A 19,573-nucleotide genomic window follows, 5' to 3' on the forward strand; every position below is an offset into this window, starting at 1 on the left:
CCTGGAGGAAGAAGGGCGGGCTATCATGAGGAAAACCAGGATCGTGAGCTCTTCTTGGTGCCTGTGTCATTTTATGCTGTCCAAATGTTGAGGAAAAGTTGCAGAACTTCTGCATACTGGTCCTGAGAGGTGGTGCTGGGATCCTACACCTCAGGCTGATGTCAGGTCCAGGCATCCTACTGAAAACCTGCTGGAGTTCTTGCGAGAAGTCCATGTGCAGGACTCTAGGAACTGTTCTGCGCATGTGTTCCAGGAACTTGTAATTAACAGGCCAGCCTACTTTCCTGGCCAGGTTTTCCAGGCCCTAATCTCCTGTCTCAGGGTGACAAGCACAAGGGTATGTTTGCTGGCTTTGACATTGTTGAAAATGACCCTAAAAATAGCATTAGGAAGGTATAACAGCCAAGAAATACAATTAAGGGAGAATAAATGGAATAGATCAAAGGTAAAGGCAGAGAAAAGAGAGACCTGGTGTGCAGTTGATACAAATGTCTGTAAAATAAGACTCAGACTAATATACATAAAGATTTTTCTTTGTTTTCAGGTAACTTCTTTTGTTTTGTTTTGTTTTTCTGAGATAGGGTCTCACTATGTAGTCCATGCTGGCCTGGAACTCATGGCAATCCTCCTGCCTCAGCCTCCCAAGTGCTGATATTACAGGCATGTGCCTCCACGCCCAGCTCAGGTGATTTCTACCTGCTGTGTACAATGATATAACACAGAACTATTTATCTGAGCTGTAAAAGACATGCAGAAGTCTTCTGATTTCTTTTGTGTGATTTCTGGTGTTTTTTGCCCCCACGCTCAAATACCAATGGTATTTTTACACATTGTCTCCTTCTTTGTGGATTTACATATTTTTTGACTTTCATATTTTACCCAGGAAAAGTATTTATTAGGAGATTGGATTTAATTTTCTAAGCATTATGCCGAATGAATTTCTTTACCAGATACCACAATATCCTAAGTTGCCCCCGAGCATTGTGAAGATGGATTGATTATGATTGCCAGCATCTTAATATCAGAGCAATAATAATATCATTATGGAACAAAACCATATTTTCTTTCCTTTTCAAACATATGTTTAGAAACAGCTTTTTGATGATGGAGGTAACTTACAGTCACAGCGAGAGCTGGAAGCTTGAATAAATTTGTAATCAGATGATTACAAATAATTAAAGATGAACGCTGTCAAGCTCATGAAGTGAAAGTTACTCCTACGTTTGGGAGAAAATAGAAGGATCATTAAGTAAATTACAGTCTCAGCCATGAATATATTCATCTAATTAATTTCCAATTATCCACCCTCAAGTTCAAATATTAAAAATTGATACATAATGTAGGTTTATGCTACAAAATTCATTACTTTTTATAATAGCTATCACCTAAACTTGTAGAATGTAGTAATTTTTTCTGGATATCTCCCACATTAAAAAATACATTTCAGAAACTTACTTGAGGGCTGGGAATATAGCTTCAGCAGCACAGCACCTGCCTGGCAAGGGAGAGAGGTCCTGAGTTCAATCCCCCATACCAAAACAAATTATTTTACTATTACTTAAAATAAAACAAGTAGTGAAAAGACAAGACTGTTTCTTTCAAAAAGCCAATCATGAGACTGGAATGTCTCAGTGGTAGAGTGCACACTTAGCACTTGTGAGGCCCCAGTTTCAGTCTCCAGCACCAAAAAGGAAAAACAGTTGCCAAGCAGGCTTTGAACTTTCAGTCCTCCTGCCTCAGCCTCTTGAGAAGCTGAGATTACAGGGATCCACCACCACACCCCACCTCTTTCTCTTCTTTAATGGGAATTGATTCATTCAGCAAATGTTATTTGCCCCGTTTTGTTTTGTTTTTTTGGTACCGGGGATCAAACTCGGGTCCTTGTGCTTTCGAAGCAGGCGCTGGAACCACTGAGCTTAATCCCTGGCCCTGCCCCGTTATCTTCCAGGTGTATTCTAGGTCCTAGAAAGACAACGGGAAACAGAACAAAGCCCTTGCTTTCATGCAGCTTATTTTCTAATCTACAGAGAGAGAGTATCTCAAATTTGTATTAAAAAGTGCATAATGTAACTTTAGCACCGATAACTACTATCCAAGGTGGGATATTCTGCATATTTACCATGGGTACGGTTAGCTTGACATCACATCCTCTTGTACCCCATTATACATTTGGGTTTTTTTGTTTTTGTTTTTGTTTTAGGTTTGTTTGGCTTTTTGAGACAAGGCCTATGTAGCTCAGGCCAGTCTTGAACTCACTATGTAGCCCAGGCTGACCTCAAATTTGCAGTGATTCTCCTGCCTCAGCCTCCCAAGTGCTAGGATTACAGGCATGCACCACAGTGAACCCTTTATATTTGGTATCTTCCTTCTCTGTCTCACCTCCCTTTTCTGCTCACGCCAACTTCCTTGACACTGAACTTCCCAATATATTGTTAGTTCCTCCTTGTCTCCAGTTTTGCTTTCCACAAGTCAACCATGGTCCTAAAACATTCCATGGAAGATTCCAGAAATAAACATGAGTTTTAACTTGTGTGCCATTCCAAGTAGGGTCATGAATCTCACCTGCCCTACCCCACCTAGTCTTTGTCCAGTGGTCCATACCATACAGGCTGCCTCCTCCATTGCTCCCTTAGTGGCCCTCTTGGTTATCAGATCCACTGTCAGAATATCACAGTCCTTGAGGACAAATAATACTTACTTATTTGATAATGGCCCCAAAGAGCAATAGTAGTAATGCTGGCAAACTTCATTATGGTATATTGTTATAATTGGTCTGTTTTATTATGTTATTGTTGTTAATCCCCTTTGTGCCTAATATATAAATTAAACTTTATCATAGGTATGCAAGTATAGGAAAACAGTGTATATAGAGTTCACTGCTATCGGAGATTTCAGGCAATATCTGGGGGACTTGAAGCACATCCCCTACCGATAATGGGGGATGACTGTGACCCTGCACCAGTGGTGGGGAACCTATGGCACGTGTGCTGCAGCAGCCTGTTTGTTATTATTGAACACTCTAAAAGGTTCGCCATCACTGCCCTACATACGCTCGTGCTTCCTGCTCACCCCCAATCAGAACATGGGTCTGCCTTTCCTTCTTGTGCTTGGCACTGTGCGCTTAGTTGCTGGCCCAGGGGTTCAAGCTGAGTGAGTATGCACTCAGGATCTAACACAGCAGCCATTTCCTTACCAACATAGAAGTAGAGTTTCAATAATATAGCAATGGTAGAGGCATGCTAACGTATATTGTCAACACTGGTGGGATAAAGAAAAATAAAGCAAATGCTGGGCATATGCCTATAATCCCAGCACTAAAGGAGGCTGAGGCAAGAGGTCCCAAGTTCAAGTCCCACCTGGGCAATTTAGCAAGACCTTGTCTCAAAAGAAAAAACAGAAAAAAGGCTGGGGATATAGCTCATTGGGAGGTTGTGTGTGTGCATGTGTGCGCATGTTTGTGTACATGCACCCACTCACATGCACACATGTTGATACTGCATGTAACAGCGATGTGTTGCATGACCAGCAAGCATGGGAGACTTCTGTCTGCCCCACACTGATGAGGCGCCAGTGGCAACAGACCTGAGAGAACCAGAGTGAACCTTGGCATCTTCGCCGATGCTGCCCTTTGTGTGCAGTGGACCACAGTCATTGTTTTAGATTATTGTTACAATAAGTTACTGTTTCCTGTGGGTTGAACTGGTAGGACAGACAGAGGGGTAATGTGCAACCAGAAGGACAAGCTGTAAGGGAGCAGAGGTTACCAGCAGACCCTAGCAGCCTCGCAAGTGCCCTTCTTGGAAGTTGGATCTTCCGTGAGCTTGCTCACATCTTCCAAGGCCTTGGACTGTCATTGCATCATGTTATTTTCAGCCTCTTTTCTAGCTCTATCTTTTTCTTCTTTCTGCAAAAATTTAAGTTTCTTCCATTCCAACATAGACTTTCCTGTGACCCTGATTAGCCCTTAACTTACAGTTTCACTTTCTGTGAAACCTTATACTGTGCTGCCTGTTTGCTTCATTCTTCCCCTCTCATTCTTTGATCTACTGGAACATAGCTTTCGTCCCCAGGCTTTGATGGAAATCTTCCTCTCAAAGGTTACAGAGCAGCCCTTCTTGGCCCAAGCCAAGGGCTCTCTCTGATTTGACCTGATTTGAGCATGTTGAGCCCTCCCCATTCTTGTGAAACACTGCTCTCTTTTGCCTCTATTCCATTCCGGACCTTTTTCAGTTCCTTTACGTCCACGATCTTCTTTCCTTCTGTGTTCCCTCGCCTGGTGGCTTCGCCTTCCCAGTGAACTCACTGAAAGCCTTCTTGCCTGTCATCTTTGGCCCTCACTCTGCATTCAGTCACATGTCCGAGGCGCAGCACCTCTAGAGCAGAAGCATTGGCACGCTCTTGTGCTTTCCCTCACTCTCGTCTACTTGGACTTTGCAGTGGCTTTGCACACATGTGCTTCCCTTCCTGTTCCCTTCCTCCAGCCTTTTTTCTGTAGTCACTGGTATTTTTGTTTGGTGTTGGTTTTTTGGTGTGGTAGTAGGGATCAAACCCAGGGCCTTAACACTAAGCTACATCCCCAGCCCTAAGTCACCAATTTGCCCAAGCTGAGCTGTTATTTGTGATCCCCCTGCCTCAGCCTCCCAGGGCTGGGATCACAGGTATGCACCGCCACGCCTGGCTCCTTGGACTTATTTTTTTTTTTTTTGTACCGGGGATAGAACTCAGGACCTTGCACTTTCAAGTCAGGCTTAGTGCCACTGAGCTAAATCCCCGGCCTGGACTTTTCATTTTTAAAAGTGGAGTACCCCAAAAGCTTCTCTTTTTCCTCCTGTTTTCTAAAATGACCATAAAAGAATTTTTAAGAGTTAACCCCAAAGGATAAAACAAATGAGAGAAGAAAAAGAGATTTTAATGGATTTATAGAAGATGGAAATTGGGAGGAAGCATGACAGTTGATTTAACAAGGTAGAGGAAGTAGTGAATTAAGGAACAAAAAATCAGAAATACTAGTGAAAGCAAGCTAATTAGCCTCCGAAGAAACTCCAGGCTCAGTGCTTACAGGCACACTCTGCACAGTGGCAGGAGACACAGGACCCAAGCCTGCACTCAGAGTGGCCGGACCCCCAACCCCTGCCCATTTCACAGCCACTGCTAAAAAGATCCACAGAAACTCCAGCCATCTGAGGAAAACCTGCAATACAGGCTTCGTAAAACAAATATATGGAGAAAAAGATCCAGGAAAAAATAGGGCTGGTGCAGGAAAAATTTTTAAATAATCATACTTATAAGAGTTTACATCCTCAAAGAACAGCGGAAATGTGTATGTATATTACATATTATTATGTTTAGATTTTTTTTTTTTTTTTGAGACAAGAGTCTTACTGTGTAGTCCAGGCTGAAGCTAACTTTGAACTCACTGTGTAGTCTAGGCTGGTGTCAAACTTGCAGCAATCCTCCTGCCTCGGCCTCCCAAGTGCTGGGATTACAGGTGTGTGCCACCACACCTGCCTACATTTAGATCTAAAATGTCCCCCACAATCTCATGTATGGGAAGGGCGTTGGGTCACAGTGGTGCTGTATCACTAGCGGATTCCCCCATTTGCGAGCTCAGTAGCCAGATGTCCTGTCAGGAGGCGTGGCCCAGAAGGAAGTGTATTTGTCCTGGCCCTGCCTCTCCCACCCTGCATCTTGGCTGTGTTAGGGAAGCAGATTTCCTCACACCAAGCCCTTCTGCTGTGGCCTCTGCTTGGAGCCACAGCCTTGGTGGACTGAGATCACTGAACTGTAAGCCAACACAAAGCACTCCTTTCTCAGTTGTGGGTCTCAGGTATTTCTTACAGTGACGGAAAAGCTAATAGATACATTATGTCTTATTTGTAAAAACTGTCATTAATTGATTTATGTACTTTTATACAAGAACTTTGTATATGTATTTATGTATAAACAAGCTCATGGAAATGGAACAAACTTACGGAAGGTAGAATGAAAAGAGATCAAGATAAAAATTTGAAAAAATTCAGAAAAGTCAATTAACATTAAGTCTGAAAAAGAAAACAGAAGCCATTTATCAAAGAAATAAACAGGAACTTGTCTGAGAGAAGAGGACGTGATCTGAAGCATGCCCCAAACAAGGAATGAGACCACACACTAAGATGCACATTGTTTGTTTTGCGTTTGTTTGTTTGCTTGTGACAGGGTCTCTGTGTAGTTCAGGCTGGCCTCCAACTCACCCTGATTCTCCTGATTACGGGCACGCGCCACCATGCCCGGCTAAGATGCACATTGGAAGATGTCAGTGTCCTGGGCCCATAGAGATCTCGCAAGCGCCACAGTAGTGAGATTGGCCCATGGCAGAGCAAAGTGATCACCCCAAATGATGGGAAATCAGTACCTGCAATTGCAAGTCACCCTGGGCCTGGTGGTGCATGCCTGTAATCCCAGCACTTGGGAGGCTGAGGCAGAAGGATCAAGAGCGTGAGCCTAGCCTAGAGAAGTTAGTGACTTAGACCCTGTTTCAAAATAAAACGGAAACAAAGTCTTTGTAAATAGGGAGGGATGGAGGGTTTGAATGGAGGGCGGAGAATGGGGAAAAAAATAAGAACTAAGATATGTCATGTAAAGGTACAAATTCCCAATGATGAATGTCATCATATTATATACCTAAAATGCACCAATAAAATTAATGAATAAAAATAAACCAAACATTGAAAAAAGAGTTAGATTTGCTCACCGGTACTGGAAAAAAAAAAAGAGAGGAAGAAAAAGAGGCTAAGGGTGTAGTGTGAAGGCTCTGAGTTCAATCCCTGGCACCACAAAAAAATTAATAAATCATAAACTAGTGCACATGGGTGTGGTGGTGCACACCTATAATCTCAGCACTCAGGAGGCTGATGAAGCAGGACCACAAGTTTGAAGCCAGCCTGTGAAATTTAGCAGGATCTGTCTCAAAAAAATAAAAACAGCTGGAAGTGTAGCTCAGTGGTAGAGCACTTGGCTAGCATGTACAAGGTCCTGGGTCCAGTCCCCAGTACAGAAGGAAGGAAAAGGAGGAAGGAAAAGAAAGATGCTAAGAAATTACTCTGTAAGAACATTATTCAGGGCCGGGGATTTAGCTCAGTGGTTTTGCCACCTGCTACGCAAGTGCAAGGACCCAATTTCAATCCCCGGTACCAAAAAAAAAGAACATTATTGAGCAATACGGCAGTACATTAAGGTACTCTCTAGGAGATTTCAAGAAGTTGCCTAGTGACCAAAACAGAGAAGTAGAGATGGGTAAAGCAGCAAATTACTTAAAACCTCATGGCCTGGAGATGTAACTGTAGAATGCTTAGCTGTTATGTATGAGCCTCTTGGCTCAATCTCCAGTATCATAAGTTTGAAAAGCCTTTTTGTACTGTCTTTTTAAAACTATAAATAGCTGAGTGTGGTGGCACATGGCTGTAGTTGCAGTGTGTCAGAGGCTGAAGCAGGAGGATCACCATGAGTTCTAGGACAGCCTGGGCTACATAGCAAGACCCTGTCTCCAAAACAACCCCCCCCCCAAAAAAAAGAGAGGGCGAGGGAGAGAGGAAAAGAGAGAGATCAAGCAGCATACTTATGTGTGTGTCTGTGGGGGGTTGCAAAACAACTGGCAAGTAGCCCAGCACCCTGAGCAAGGAAGACCCTGCCTGATTGTGGGTGGACCTACCCAGTAGGCTCGAAGCCTGGATGGAAGAGGAGGAGGAGGAGGAGGAAATCAACATGCACTTTCTAATTCAGTTCTGCTTGAGCAGGTGTGTCTTGCAGCAGTGATTGCCTTGGACATCAGACTCCTGCTTCTTCAGCCTTTGAGTGAGGACACGTGTCAGCAACCAGACAAGGAACTTCAGGCTTCGGCCTTGGACTGCTGCAACACCCTAGATCCCTCTTAATCTGAGGCTTCCAGCTTCTTGGGCTGAGCAGCTCCTGATCCTCAGGTTCCCCACCTGCAGACAGCTGCTGGACTATCCAGCCTCTGATCCTGTGAGCCAGTCAACCCTTTCATAATTACATACATAGATATAATATGTGTAGTTCATAATCCCATATAATTTCATGTATACTGTTGATTCTGTTCCTCTAGAGAATGGTAACAAATAGACATGTCTTTGCCATCATCAGTGAACTAATGGCAAAAACAGAGGCATAAAAAAATTAATACACTTCAGTGAACTTGATGGTTTACATAAAGTAGGGACAATGGCTTCTTCTCTAGGAATCCAAGAACAATAGTAATGTGTGGCCCAAGTTGGCCTCACCAATGCTGCATGCCCTTGATAATGTTGGTTGGTTGGTTTGGGTTTTGTTTTTGTGTGTGTGTGCAGAAGGACAACATGAACCTTTGTCTCACAAAGGTTCTTCTTCCCCAATCATTTTGCCCATTTTCTCTGATTAGATTTCACCGGGATTATTAAGTTCTTATTAGTAATTAAAAATGCTAACTTTGGGCTGGGGATTTAGCTCAGTGGTTCCGGCGCCTGCCTCACAAGCGAAAGGACCCAAGCTCAATCCCTGGTACCAAAAAAAAAAAAACCTCAAAAATGCTAGCTTCAGGGTCCAAGGACTATCACTTCCTGTCTGTGTAGCAGGGAGGGTTGCACTCAGTGCTCGGGGTCAAACCCAGGGCCTCTCTCATGTTAGGCAAGAGCTCTACCTCTGAACCAGACCTGCAGTGCCTGCTTCTTTTTTAAAGTACTTCAGGTGCATAGCTCAAAAGACATAGATGAGTCCCAGCACTCAGGAAGCTGAGGCAGGAGGATTGCCACCAATTTGAGGCTAGCCTGGGCTACATAGTGAGTTCAAGGCCAGCCTGAACTACATAACAAAATCCTGTATTGTAGTCAGGGTTTTGTCAAGGGAATACATTTAATACAGAACACAATGTATAGGATTATTTTATGATATTTACCCAAAAAGTAAACAACAGAGGATTACAAGAGATTAGCCACAGACTAGAGGCCCAAAGAATCCAGCTGAGGACCTGGATCCCAGCAGTTTCCCACACAAGTCCAGCTAAAGGCTTAGAGTCCAAGGCAATGTCCTCCACGAGTCCAGCCAGTGGCCTAGAGCCCACGGCAATGTCTCATGCTTGTCTGTATTGAGGATCTGCACCCGGAAGGACCAAAGACCAGTGGTGAAAGCCAGAAATTCTACCCTGGTGGGATGAAGGATTTGGGCCACCAGGCTGGGGGATCTATACTGGAGCAAGAAAGTGATGTTCACGGCAAAGAGCAGAGCTCTCCTGATGAGAACATCAGTCATTCTGAGCTATAGTGAGCCCCCAAGCTCCTCCTCCTGCAAGAACAGCCAAGTTTGTATTAGGGACACCATCTGCAGCAAGCTTCTCCTAGAAAATCGACAGCCCATGATCTTCCCCTCCAGTTCTCTTTTTATGGCTGTTGGCAACAGTCCTCAGGTGGATCTTCCACACCTTCAGCTGGGCATTACAAGTTGACCATTAATTAATCCACCACACCCTGCCACAAAAAGAGACACAGTTGAAAAAAAAAATCCCCTTATACACCTGTCTCTTAGCCCAGCAGATTCCCTTGCAGAAGGCAGTGAGCATTAGCAGTTTCCTGTCTGCCCTACCAGGGCCAATCTGCCTATATGAGCCAGTGTGTGTACAACAGCCTGTTCTACACTTTGCCTTGCTTCAGTCGACCATATAATGTAGAGATTTGCTCATAGACATACACAAAGCATATATTCTTTTATAATTCTGCTTATTATGGACATAGCATAATGGTTTAACCTTCTGTTATTGTAAACAATGCTACAATAAATGCCCTTGCTCGTGTATCATTATGCATGATGTACACAAGTACATCACTTCATAGGTCATTAGAAACACAGTGTTGGGCCAGGAATGTAGCTCCGCGGCGCTGCTCCTGCCTGACAAGCACAAGGTCTTGAGTTCGATCTCTGGTACCAGAAAAAAATAAAAAATAAACACATTTGTTGCTGGGCATGGTGATGCACATCTGTAATCCCGGCACTCTGGGAGGCAGAGGCAGGAGGATGACAAGTTTGAGCCCAGGCTGGGCCATGTAGTGACTGAATAGGACCCTGTCTCCAAAAAAAATTGTTCATGTGCTCGATTCAGCAGCACATGTCCTAAAATCTGAATGATGCAGAGAAGATTAGCACAGCCCCTACACAAGGATGACATGCAAATTCATGAAGTGTTCCTTTTTTTTTTTTTCATTGTTCAGTCAAAGGAATGTGCATTTTACATTTTGGTAGCAACTGCTAAAATTACCTCCATAAAATATCTACTTCTCTGACCTTACTCAGCATACACTGTATGATGAAATTATTGGTATTGCATTACAGTTTGGATTTGCAATTCTTTTTTGTTTTTTTGGTACCAGGGATCAAACTCGGGTCCTTGTGCTTGCGAGGTGGGCTGCAGAACCACTGAGCTAAATCCCTGGCCCGGATTTGCAATTCTTTTACAAGTGTTTTTCCATTTCAGTGAACTATTTCTTTTGCATATGTCTATTGCATTATTGGTTTGACGGATTTGTGAGAACTTTTTCTATATAAAGAGAGTCCTGGAAATGAGGGATTCTGGCCGGCTTGAATATGTGGATATAATGTGCAGACATGGGAAAAGGATGGGTTCATGTAAGGAAAGACACTGGAAGGGAGGTGGGAGAGGTACAAGATAAGCCTTTCTAGCTCATGTTATTTACCCTGCCTTTTTCATCAGTGCATTCGTGGCTATACAGATTGACAGGCTTCATTCGGCAGGTTTGTACACGCACAACGCCCTTCACTCATCTCCCACCCCAGTTTCACATGTGTTTGGGAGGTTCAGCACGTATCGTGTATTTTGATCATACTCATGCCCCTACTGCCCAACTTTGTAACACCCCCGCACCCCCACCCCGTTTCATGTGTTTTAGAGGCCTGTGCTTCCTGAGCATTAATGACTGGTGCAGATTTCTCCAAAATGCAGTTTGCAGAGTGACTCACTGAAGTTTAGGAAAAAATATTAGAACTTCTATTTCAGTCTTTCTGTCTCTCTCGCTTCCTTTGTTTTTTTTGAGACAGGGACACGTTACATAGTTCTGTCTGGCCTTAAGCTCACTGTGAATCCCAGGCTGGCCTCAGATTCACAGTGATCTTCCTACTGCAGCCTCCCAGATGCTAGGATTATAGTTATGTGCTGTGCACTGGACTATTATATTTCTTTTGTTCATGTAAAAACAGGAAGTTGAGCCCATCGTGGTGGCACACACCTGTGATCCCAGAACTCGGGAGACTGACACAGGAGGCTCGCCATGAGTTCAAGGCCAGGCTGGGCTACATATTGGGTCACAATGGCAGAATCTTACACATTTTCTGTAATTTATTTATTTATTTATTTTTGGTACCAGGGATCGAACTAGGGTCCTTGCGCTTGCGCAGCAGGCAGCGAAACCACTGAGCTAAATCCCCGGCCTTGCCTGGGCTACATACTGAGTTCAAGGCCAGGCGGAACTACATAGCAAGACCCTGTCTCAAAAAATGAAAAAAACTAAAAAATAAATACAGGAAATTAATTTCTTCTGTTATTTAGTATGTGGGTTGGCACTTTCATCTTTACCAGTCTGAAGGTCACATAAGGTGGTTAAATAAGATGAGGGTATCCAGGGACAAGAGCAGGAATTTTGTGTCACCTCCACTTGTTTGTTCCTCTGCAGCATATTCTGAGACTTTGCAGAATGCTTAAGTAAAGATTTACCAGGTACGCTATCTAGCTTTAATTAAACCAAACTCACAAATAGGTGTTGGTTCCATGCCCAGAGTCCACTTAGTGGTCACCCCCTCTCTTCCACATGCTGGGACTCTTGGGTGCAAACAGCTCATAGTACTGGGTGTCCTGCGTGGGAGAGCTGACCTGGAATGAAAGGAGCCACCTAACCGAAGCTCTTAGGGTACCACCACCGTCACTTCACCAGGCAGCTGTGGTCAGTGACTGCGTGCTAGGTGGACAGGTCTGCGGTGCCATCCACACTCCCGAGCTCCTTCCGAGGCAAACTTAGGGCAGACTGGGCTGAACTACCACCCCTCCTGTCATGTCTTCGCTTGGCCTCCTCCCCTGTCCTGTTCTGTCGCCTCCCCAACTTAGAGGTTTCAGCTCAGATCACTCAAAAACTCCAGGAAACTGGATCCACCTTGAGACCAGAATGCTAAGTGAGATAAAGCAGACATGCAAGACTAACCATCACATGATTTCTCTTATGTAAGAAACCCAACATGTAAGTAAAGAGTAGAATAAAAGATAGATAATAGGTAGGGAGGTAGCTCTTAACCACAGGGGAGGGGGGTCAACCGATGGAGGGAGAGGGGTGAGAAAAGGAACTTGGATGCATCATGAGCATGCACCCAGTCCACACAAGGGATGTGGTCACTGTGTGCAGCACACGTGCTCATAGGCACTAACAGAAAAAGAAAGCCTAGCTAGGAAGAAAAATCACTGGCACAAAAATCCCCATTTCAGGCTCTGCTTCCTGAGAACTTGGCATGCATATATATAATGATTTTTAAATAGTAGTGCAAAGAACAGAAGGATTTAAAAGATCAGAAATAAAAAATAAAAGCAACAGGGCCAGGGATTTAGCTCAGTGGTTCCGCCACCTGCCCAAAGAAAGAAGAAAGAAAGAGAGAGAGAGAGAGAGAGAGAGAGAGAGAGAGAGAGAGAGACGAAAAAGAAAGAAAACAACAACAACAAAATGGCAGAACTACTTCTTGTCCTACTTTCAGTACAAGCTCTTAGCTGAGGTATGTGAACAAAATTGACAGCTTAATGAGCTCTAACAAGAAGCTCCTAAATGACAAAGACTAATTGCAAGAGGAGTTTCTACCCACTTTGGTAGCAAATGCATCTTCTTACCCTAGTGACTGTAGTGGTCTGACATTAGCGGAATGTAAAGACATTGCTGTTAGCAAAGTACCTGATACCTCTGCATCAGTGCAGCACACCACATTCACTATGTTAACTGACATATGTGTGAAATGCTATTTCTCATTTCTGACATTTCTTACTTCATAATGAATGCACCCCCAAAAGAAGTGAGTAAAAAGAAAACAACTCATACACCGCTGGGGAAATATTTCTTTTCTGCCTGTTAGAATAGCTAAAACACAGAATTTTTTAAAAGAGCCAAACTCGAAACATATTCTTTAGTGAACAAATACTAAAGAAAATCTGCATACAAAGTTCTATGGAAAAGTCATATAAATAAGATAAAGGATAAAAAAATAAGATATAGGATAAATTATGCCACATGGGATGTTTCTGGGTTTTTTCCCCCTTTGAGACAGTCTTGTTATGTGTTAGTGCTAACAATACCCATGAAATCAAACCACTACATTCTTGTCTTCAGTGACAAGTCTTATAAAAAAGAAGGTTGGGGACATTATACAAACTTCTCCATGATCTCCATTGACCTAGTTGTTTTAATAAAAACAATACTTCACATATTTAGCACATCCAGGGATGTAGCTCAGTGGCGCCATGCCTGCCTGGCAAGCACAAGGTCCTGAGTTTGATTCCCAGTACTGAAAAAAAAAAAATTTAGCACACCCTCTTTACAATATTTTTTCAGTACTGATATCCAACTATAGAGCATGCTTTCACTAAGCTACATCTCTACCTCTTTTTATTTTGAGATGAGATTCCAACTGTGCAGGAAGTTCAGCTATCTTCCAGGTAGCTGGGGTTATAGGCATGTGCCACTTTGCATGATTATATATATATTTATTATATTTATAATTATTATATTTATTATAATTATATATTTATTTATATATTTATATATATATATATTTTTTTAGTACCGGGGATCAAACTCAGGTCCTTGCACTTGCGCAGCAGGCGGCAAAACCGCTGAGCTAAGTACCCGGCCCTCCAATTTCCTTTTATAAAAAATAAAACTGACATCATTCTGGGAGGCTGAGGCAGGAGACCCTGACTCAAGATGAAAAATAAAAAGTGCTGGGATGTAGCTCACTGGCAGAGTGCCCTAAGGTCAGTCCTCGTTCCAGAGAAACAAAGCAAGTATAATTTGAAGTATTTCTATTGTTCTGTGATGTCATTGCTAAAAATGATATGTTTGTCAGCTATAAAAATTGAAGTATACTGAAATTTGGAAAGAGAATTCAACAAGGCTGTTTGAAAATTTTCCAAGTGAAGAGTTTCAGTAGATTTTAATCCAATTTTAAATATAAAAATACAACATCTTTTGACTGACATTAGGGATGATGGCTATAATGAAATATAAATAAATTTTATATAATTATGGAATATGACTGAAAAATGAGTATCTTGATTTTATCTACTTCCCTTTGAATCCTTCTAACTTTGTGAGGTATGTTTTTCATCTATAGTGATAAGAATTAAAGTGAATGTAAAAGCAGACCTTCAAGTAGCTCAATATCTGACATATTAAACCAAGATGAAAAAAATAACCTATTATTACTATTTTTAGTTTGAGCAAAGTATTTGCTAATCACTAGTAAAGTAAGTAGCATCCACGTTATTCATCAGCTATGGAGGATGAAAAGAGATGGGTCACACCGAGCCACGGGCCCACACGAGTCCCTCCCGCCCAGTGGAGAAGGACGCCACAGGAGATGCCCTGTTCTTAGCATCCACCCAGTCAGGCATCACCGAATGCACTCATCCAGGGGCAGTGAAGATAGCAGCATCTCCCTTACAAGTTCAAGAAGGAGGGCCGGGGATTTAGCTCAGTGGTTTCGCCGCCGCCTGCTGCGCAAGAGCAAAGACCGGAGTTCGATCCCCGGTACCAAAAAAAAAAAAAAAGTTCAAGAAGGAGGGCCGGGGATTTAGCTCAATGGTTTCACCACCTGTTGCGCAGGCGCAAGGACCCAAGTTCGATCCCCGGTACAAAAAAAAAAGTTCAAGAAGGATAGAAATTTGGACAGACACAACTATCTTATTGGCTGAGGAAGAAATGTACAAGAATGAGAGAATCAGTTCCTTCAATAACCTTAAGAAATTTCTAAAGCAGCTGATTACAAATTTAATATACACAACTCAATAGCTGAGACAGGCATGGTGGCGTATGCTTGTAATCGCAGCACTCTAGAGGCTGAGGCGGGAGGATCTCCGCAAGTTCAAGGCCAGCCTGGGCTACATAGTGAGTTCAAGGCCAAACTGAACTACATGGTGAGACCATGTTTTAAAAAAACAAAAAACAAACCCTCAATAGCTGAGCTGGATGCAGTGGCTCATGCCTGTAATCCCATCACTTGGAAGGCTGAGGCAGGAGGATTCCAAATTCAAACCCAGCCTGGGCAATTCAGCAACTTTGTGAGACCTTACCTCAAAAAAATAAAGGCTAGGGATGGAGCTCAGAGAGAAGGCCATGAGTTCAATCTCCAGTACTATAAAAATAAAAATTTTAAAAGATCCCATATTATTACAACAAAAAAGGTTATATACTCAAGGACAAACGTAAGAAATGTGCTCAGCATGAAGCCAATTGGAGGATACTGAGGATGATTCAAATATATTTTCCAGAACCAGTTCAGTTGTCGCTCCCTCAGTTAATGTTGCCTAGATTCCCTGGAACAGACAAAATCACTTAATATAAGTTCACTGTAGGGCCAGGGATTTAGCTTAGTGGCACCATGCCTGCCTCACAAGCACAAGGACCTGAGTTAAAAAAAAAAGTTCACTGTAAGACTGCATATCTCCTTCTTTGCACTTAAAAACTTCACAATTTTGGGCTGGGGATTTAGCTCAGTGGTTCTGGCGCCTGCCTCACAAGCGCAAGGTCCTGAGTTCGATCCCTGGTACCAAAAAAAAAAAAACTGCACAATTTTATGTTTATTTGTTCCATTATATGCTTGTTATCTCTTCTAGATTTAAGAAGATCCTTAATAACATGATTGCATTTACATTTATATGTCTAGTTCCTAGCAGAATTCTTGATGTATTAGGTGCTCAATAAATTCATCAAGTGAATGAATGAATAAATGAAAGTTATATATTATGCTAGTTAGGAAGATTTAATATTGTAAAATGTATGACTGCCTGGCAAGTGCAAAGTCCTGAGTTCAATCCCCAGTACTGAAAAAAAAAATTGTGAAGTGCGATGTCTATATAAATTAATCTATATAATGGGTATTGTGATGACCACAGTATCCACAGAATTACTTTTGGAACTTACAAAATGTTATTAGTATTCACTTAGATTCTGGAGATGTGAATGTAGTTAAGAGCCTAGGGGGCTGAGCTGTGGGGGAACAAGAGTCACTGGAGGGCAGGTACACCACAGCTGTCCGCAGGTGGGGCCTAGCGGGGCATGGGCCAACTGCCTACCCACTGAGCAAGGGCTCAAGCTCCTGTGAGAACTTGGCAACTTCAGCCTACATCTTGAACCAACCCTCTCTGCAAGACCAGGCTCCTACAGTCAAAATATCTTGAACAGTGTGTGACTAACTTAGTATGCACTTTGCCATGAAGGGAAAAGCCTTTAGAGCACTCAGTTCTATAGACTGCCCAAGCATGGGTTCTTGGGCCAGACCTTTCTACCCATTGTGGAGAAAAGCCAGGCCTGTCTGACTTCTCCAAAGCCTCAGGAACCTGGGTTGCTGACAGGAGCAAAGACTGACAGGAAAAGCCAGTGATGACAGAGAACCTGGGCAACAGCTAACTGTACCAATTCAATTCATAACACCTCCTTGCCTTCCACAGGCGGTCATGATCCTTTCATTTACCTTCATCCTATTAGGGCTGAAATACCAGCGAGCTACATCCCCAGCCCTCTCTACTTATTTATGGTACAGGGAGTTGAAACCAGGGCTCTTGCACTGAGCTGCATCCCTAGCACCCCCTATGACTAAATTTAATAAATTTTAAAATCCGACTGACAGAAAATTTAGGAATATGAGAATATTCCAAAAACACTTTAAAATGTCATTAGTAAGAAATTCATCTACTAGAAATTAAAGTTTATTTAAACCTACACCCAAGTGAGGTAGTACACACCTGTAATGCCAGCACTAGGGAGGCTGAGGCAGGAGGATCACTGTGAGTTCAAGGCCAGCCTGAACTACATAGTGAGACCCTGTCTTGAAAACAAAGAGGGCCAGGGATGTCGCTGTGCATTGCCGTGCCTTCCTGGCAAGCTTAAGGTCTTGAGTTCTATCCCCAGTACTGGAAAAAAAAACGAAAACAAACAAAAAGCTACAGTATTTGAATCCCTTTGCATCCAGTTAATGAATCAATGAGGTCAAATAATGACTTCAGGAATAAATTAACATTCATATGGGAATTTAGTATATGATAAAGATGACATTTTGTATCAAAGCTTACAGGATGGATTATTCAAGAAATAGTTTTGAGGGCCGGGGATTTCGCTCAGTGGTTCCACCGCCTGCCCCACAAGTCCAAGGACCCGAGTTTGATCCCCAGTACCAAAAACAAAAGAAATAGTTTTGGGAAAACAGGAGAGCCATAAAAGAAAAGATTGATTTTTTTTTTTTTGGTACCAAGGATAAAACTCAGGTCTTTGCGTTTGAGAGGCAGGCGGCAGAACCACTGAGCTAAATCTCCAGCCCCAAAGATTGATTTCTGAATCATCTACTTCTTTAGAAAAATTGACTCTGAGTAGCTGATTCATATTCATGGTGAACAACAGCAAATCTTAAAACAGTACAAAACACATATATTAAAAAATGAACCCCCACCCACTCTGTCTATCCATTCCTCTTTGCAAAGACAATTAATACAACCAGTCTCTCAAGTATTTTCAGAAATACTCCATGGTACACACACACACACACACACACACACACACACACACTATAGAATGAATACAGATTGGATTAGTCAGTTGCTGGCACAACATTCAACACCTGCAACTTAAAGGAGGCGAGATTTAGTTCAGCTCACAATTTCAGATGGTTCAGTCCATGGTTGACTGGTTCGAAGGCAGAAATGGCAGGTGGGGGGGAATGGTGGAAGGAAGCTGCTCTCAGCCAGGAAGGAGAGAGACAGGAAAGAGAGAGGAACCGGGGACAAGAATACACCTTTCCACGTCACACCCTCAGTGATCCATCTCTTCCAATGATTGTAATGCCCCCATGATCCAATCACTTCCCCTAAACCCCACCTCTGAACACGTGAGACTTTTGTAGGACATTTTAGATCTAAACAAAACATACACAGATATAAATATGTATCTGAATTTTTTTATTGTTGTGTTTTGGCTTTTTTTGAGACAGTCTCACTTTGTAGTGCAGGCTGGCCTTGAACTCACTGTGTAGCCCAGCCCGGCCTCAAACTCAAGGTGATCCTCCTGCCTCGGCCTCCCAAGTGCTCAGGCATGCACCACCACGCCCAGCATGTATCTGGTTTTGGTAGCCAAATGCAAGCATTTTTTTGCTTTTTCTTTCTCTTTTTGCTTTTTCTTTCTTTGCCTATTTTGGAGCATACTTTTCTTTTCATTCCTTTTATTCTTTGAAATACTTTGGGGGCCAGGGATGTAGCTCAGCGGCGCAGCACCTTCCTGGCAAGCACAAGGCCCTGAGTTCAATTCCCAGTACTGAGGGGGAAAAAAAAGAAAAGAAATACTTTGGCATTAATTCCATGTAAGTATGCACAGAGTTGTCCCTTTTTTGTTGTTATGGACTACATAAAGCAATCCCTTGGAATAATATCATGTAAGTGTTACATAGTATACATATATCCTAGGGGAAGGGATATATATAAAGAGCTCTCACAAATCAGTAAGACAAAGAAAAGCAAGCCTAAGAAAATGTAACATACATTTGAATATTTAAAGCAAAGAAAAAAACTTTTTTTGGTACTGGGGATCGAACTCAGGACCTTGCATTTGTGAGGCAGGTGTGGTGCCACTGAGCTAAATCTCCAGGCCAAGAAAAAACTTTTGAAAAGAAAAGAATAATAAAAATAATATGTAGAATGAGGAGTTTTCACTGGAATGAAAAGGCAGGAAAGTTCTGTAATATCAAGCCAATGCCGATGCTGACTGGGGAGACTGGTGCTCTGGTATCCCATCCATGGCGCTGTAAATTGATGCCATAGGGGCAATTTGACAATGTCTATCAACATGCAAAATCCACAAGAATTTAGACTCATCAATTCCACTTCCCGTAAGTGCATTAAAATGTCTATGCAAGACTGGGCACTGTTACCACTGTAACTTTTTAAACCGCACAGTACCCTAAATGTCCAAATAGAATTCTAGCTACATAACACTGTAAGAATAAAGTAATACACAGCCATTAAAATGACATAAATCCTTCTGGTACATGTCTAAGTGAAGAATCTACAGAGCCACATATGTAGTTCATTTTTATTGAAATTACTTCTAAAATGGTATGTGCTAATATATCCATTTTTAAAGTCTACAGTATAACTAGTTATTGGTGGTTACCTCTGAGGAGTGAGATTCTGTGACTGAGGGTGTGGATGGGAGATTTTCACTTTTCTTCCATGAAAACAGCTACACTGAAACGTCATGTAAGAGGGGACAGCAAGCTCCCCATCTGCAAAGAACACGATGATCCA

General features: G+C 42.5%; 1 long non-coding RNA gene and 1 other non-coding gene across 2 annotated transcripts in view; both read left to right on the plus strand.

Moving 5' to 3' along the window:
• Window positions 1–17,843, plus strand: part of LOC147822740 (uncharacterized) — a 33,663-nt gene extending 15,820 nt beyond the window's left edge. Inside the window, exon 2 of the long non-coding RNA XR_015444994.1 lies at window positions 7,773–17,843. This is a non-coding gene — a long non-coding RNA (uncharacterized LOC147822740). The remainder of the gene's footprint in view (window positions 1–7,772) is intronic.
• Window positions 10,111–10,217, plus strand: LOC147822741 (U6 spliceosomal RNA). The gene has a single exon (XR_015445232.1). It is a non-coding gene; the product is annotated as a U6 spliceosomal RNA (small nuclear RNA).
• Window positions 17,844–19,573: the final 1,730 nt, after the last annotated feature.

This window comes from Heterocephalus glaber, unplaced genomic scaffold (assembly GCF_053883595.1).
Source record: "Heterocephalus glaber isolate CG9 unplaced genomic scaffold, H.glaber_assembly_v1.0 deba00001608, whole genome shotgun sequence".
NCBI classification, from domain to species: Eukaryota; Metazoa; Chordata; class Mammalia; order Rodentia; family Bathyergidae; genus Heterocephalus; species Heterocephalus glaber.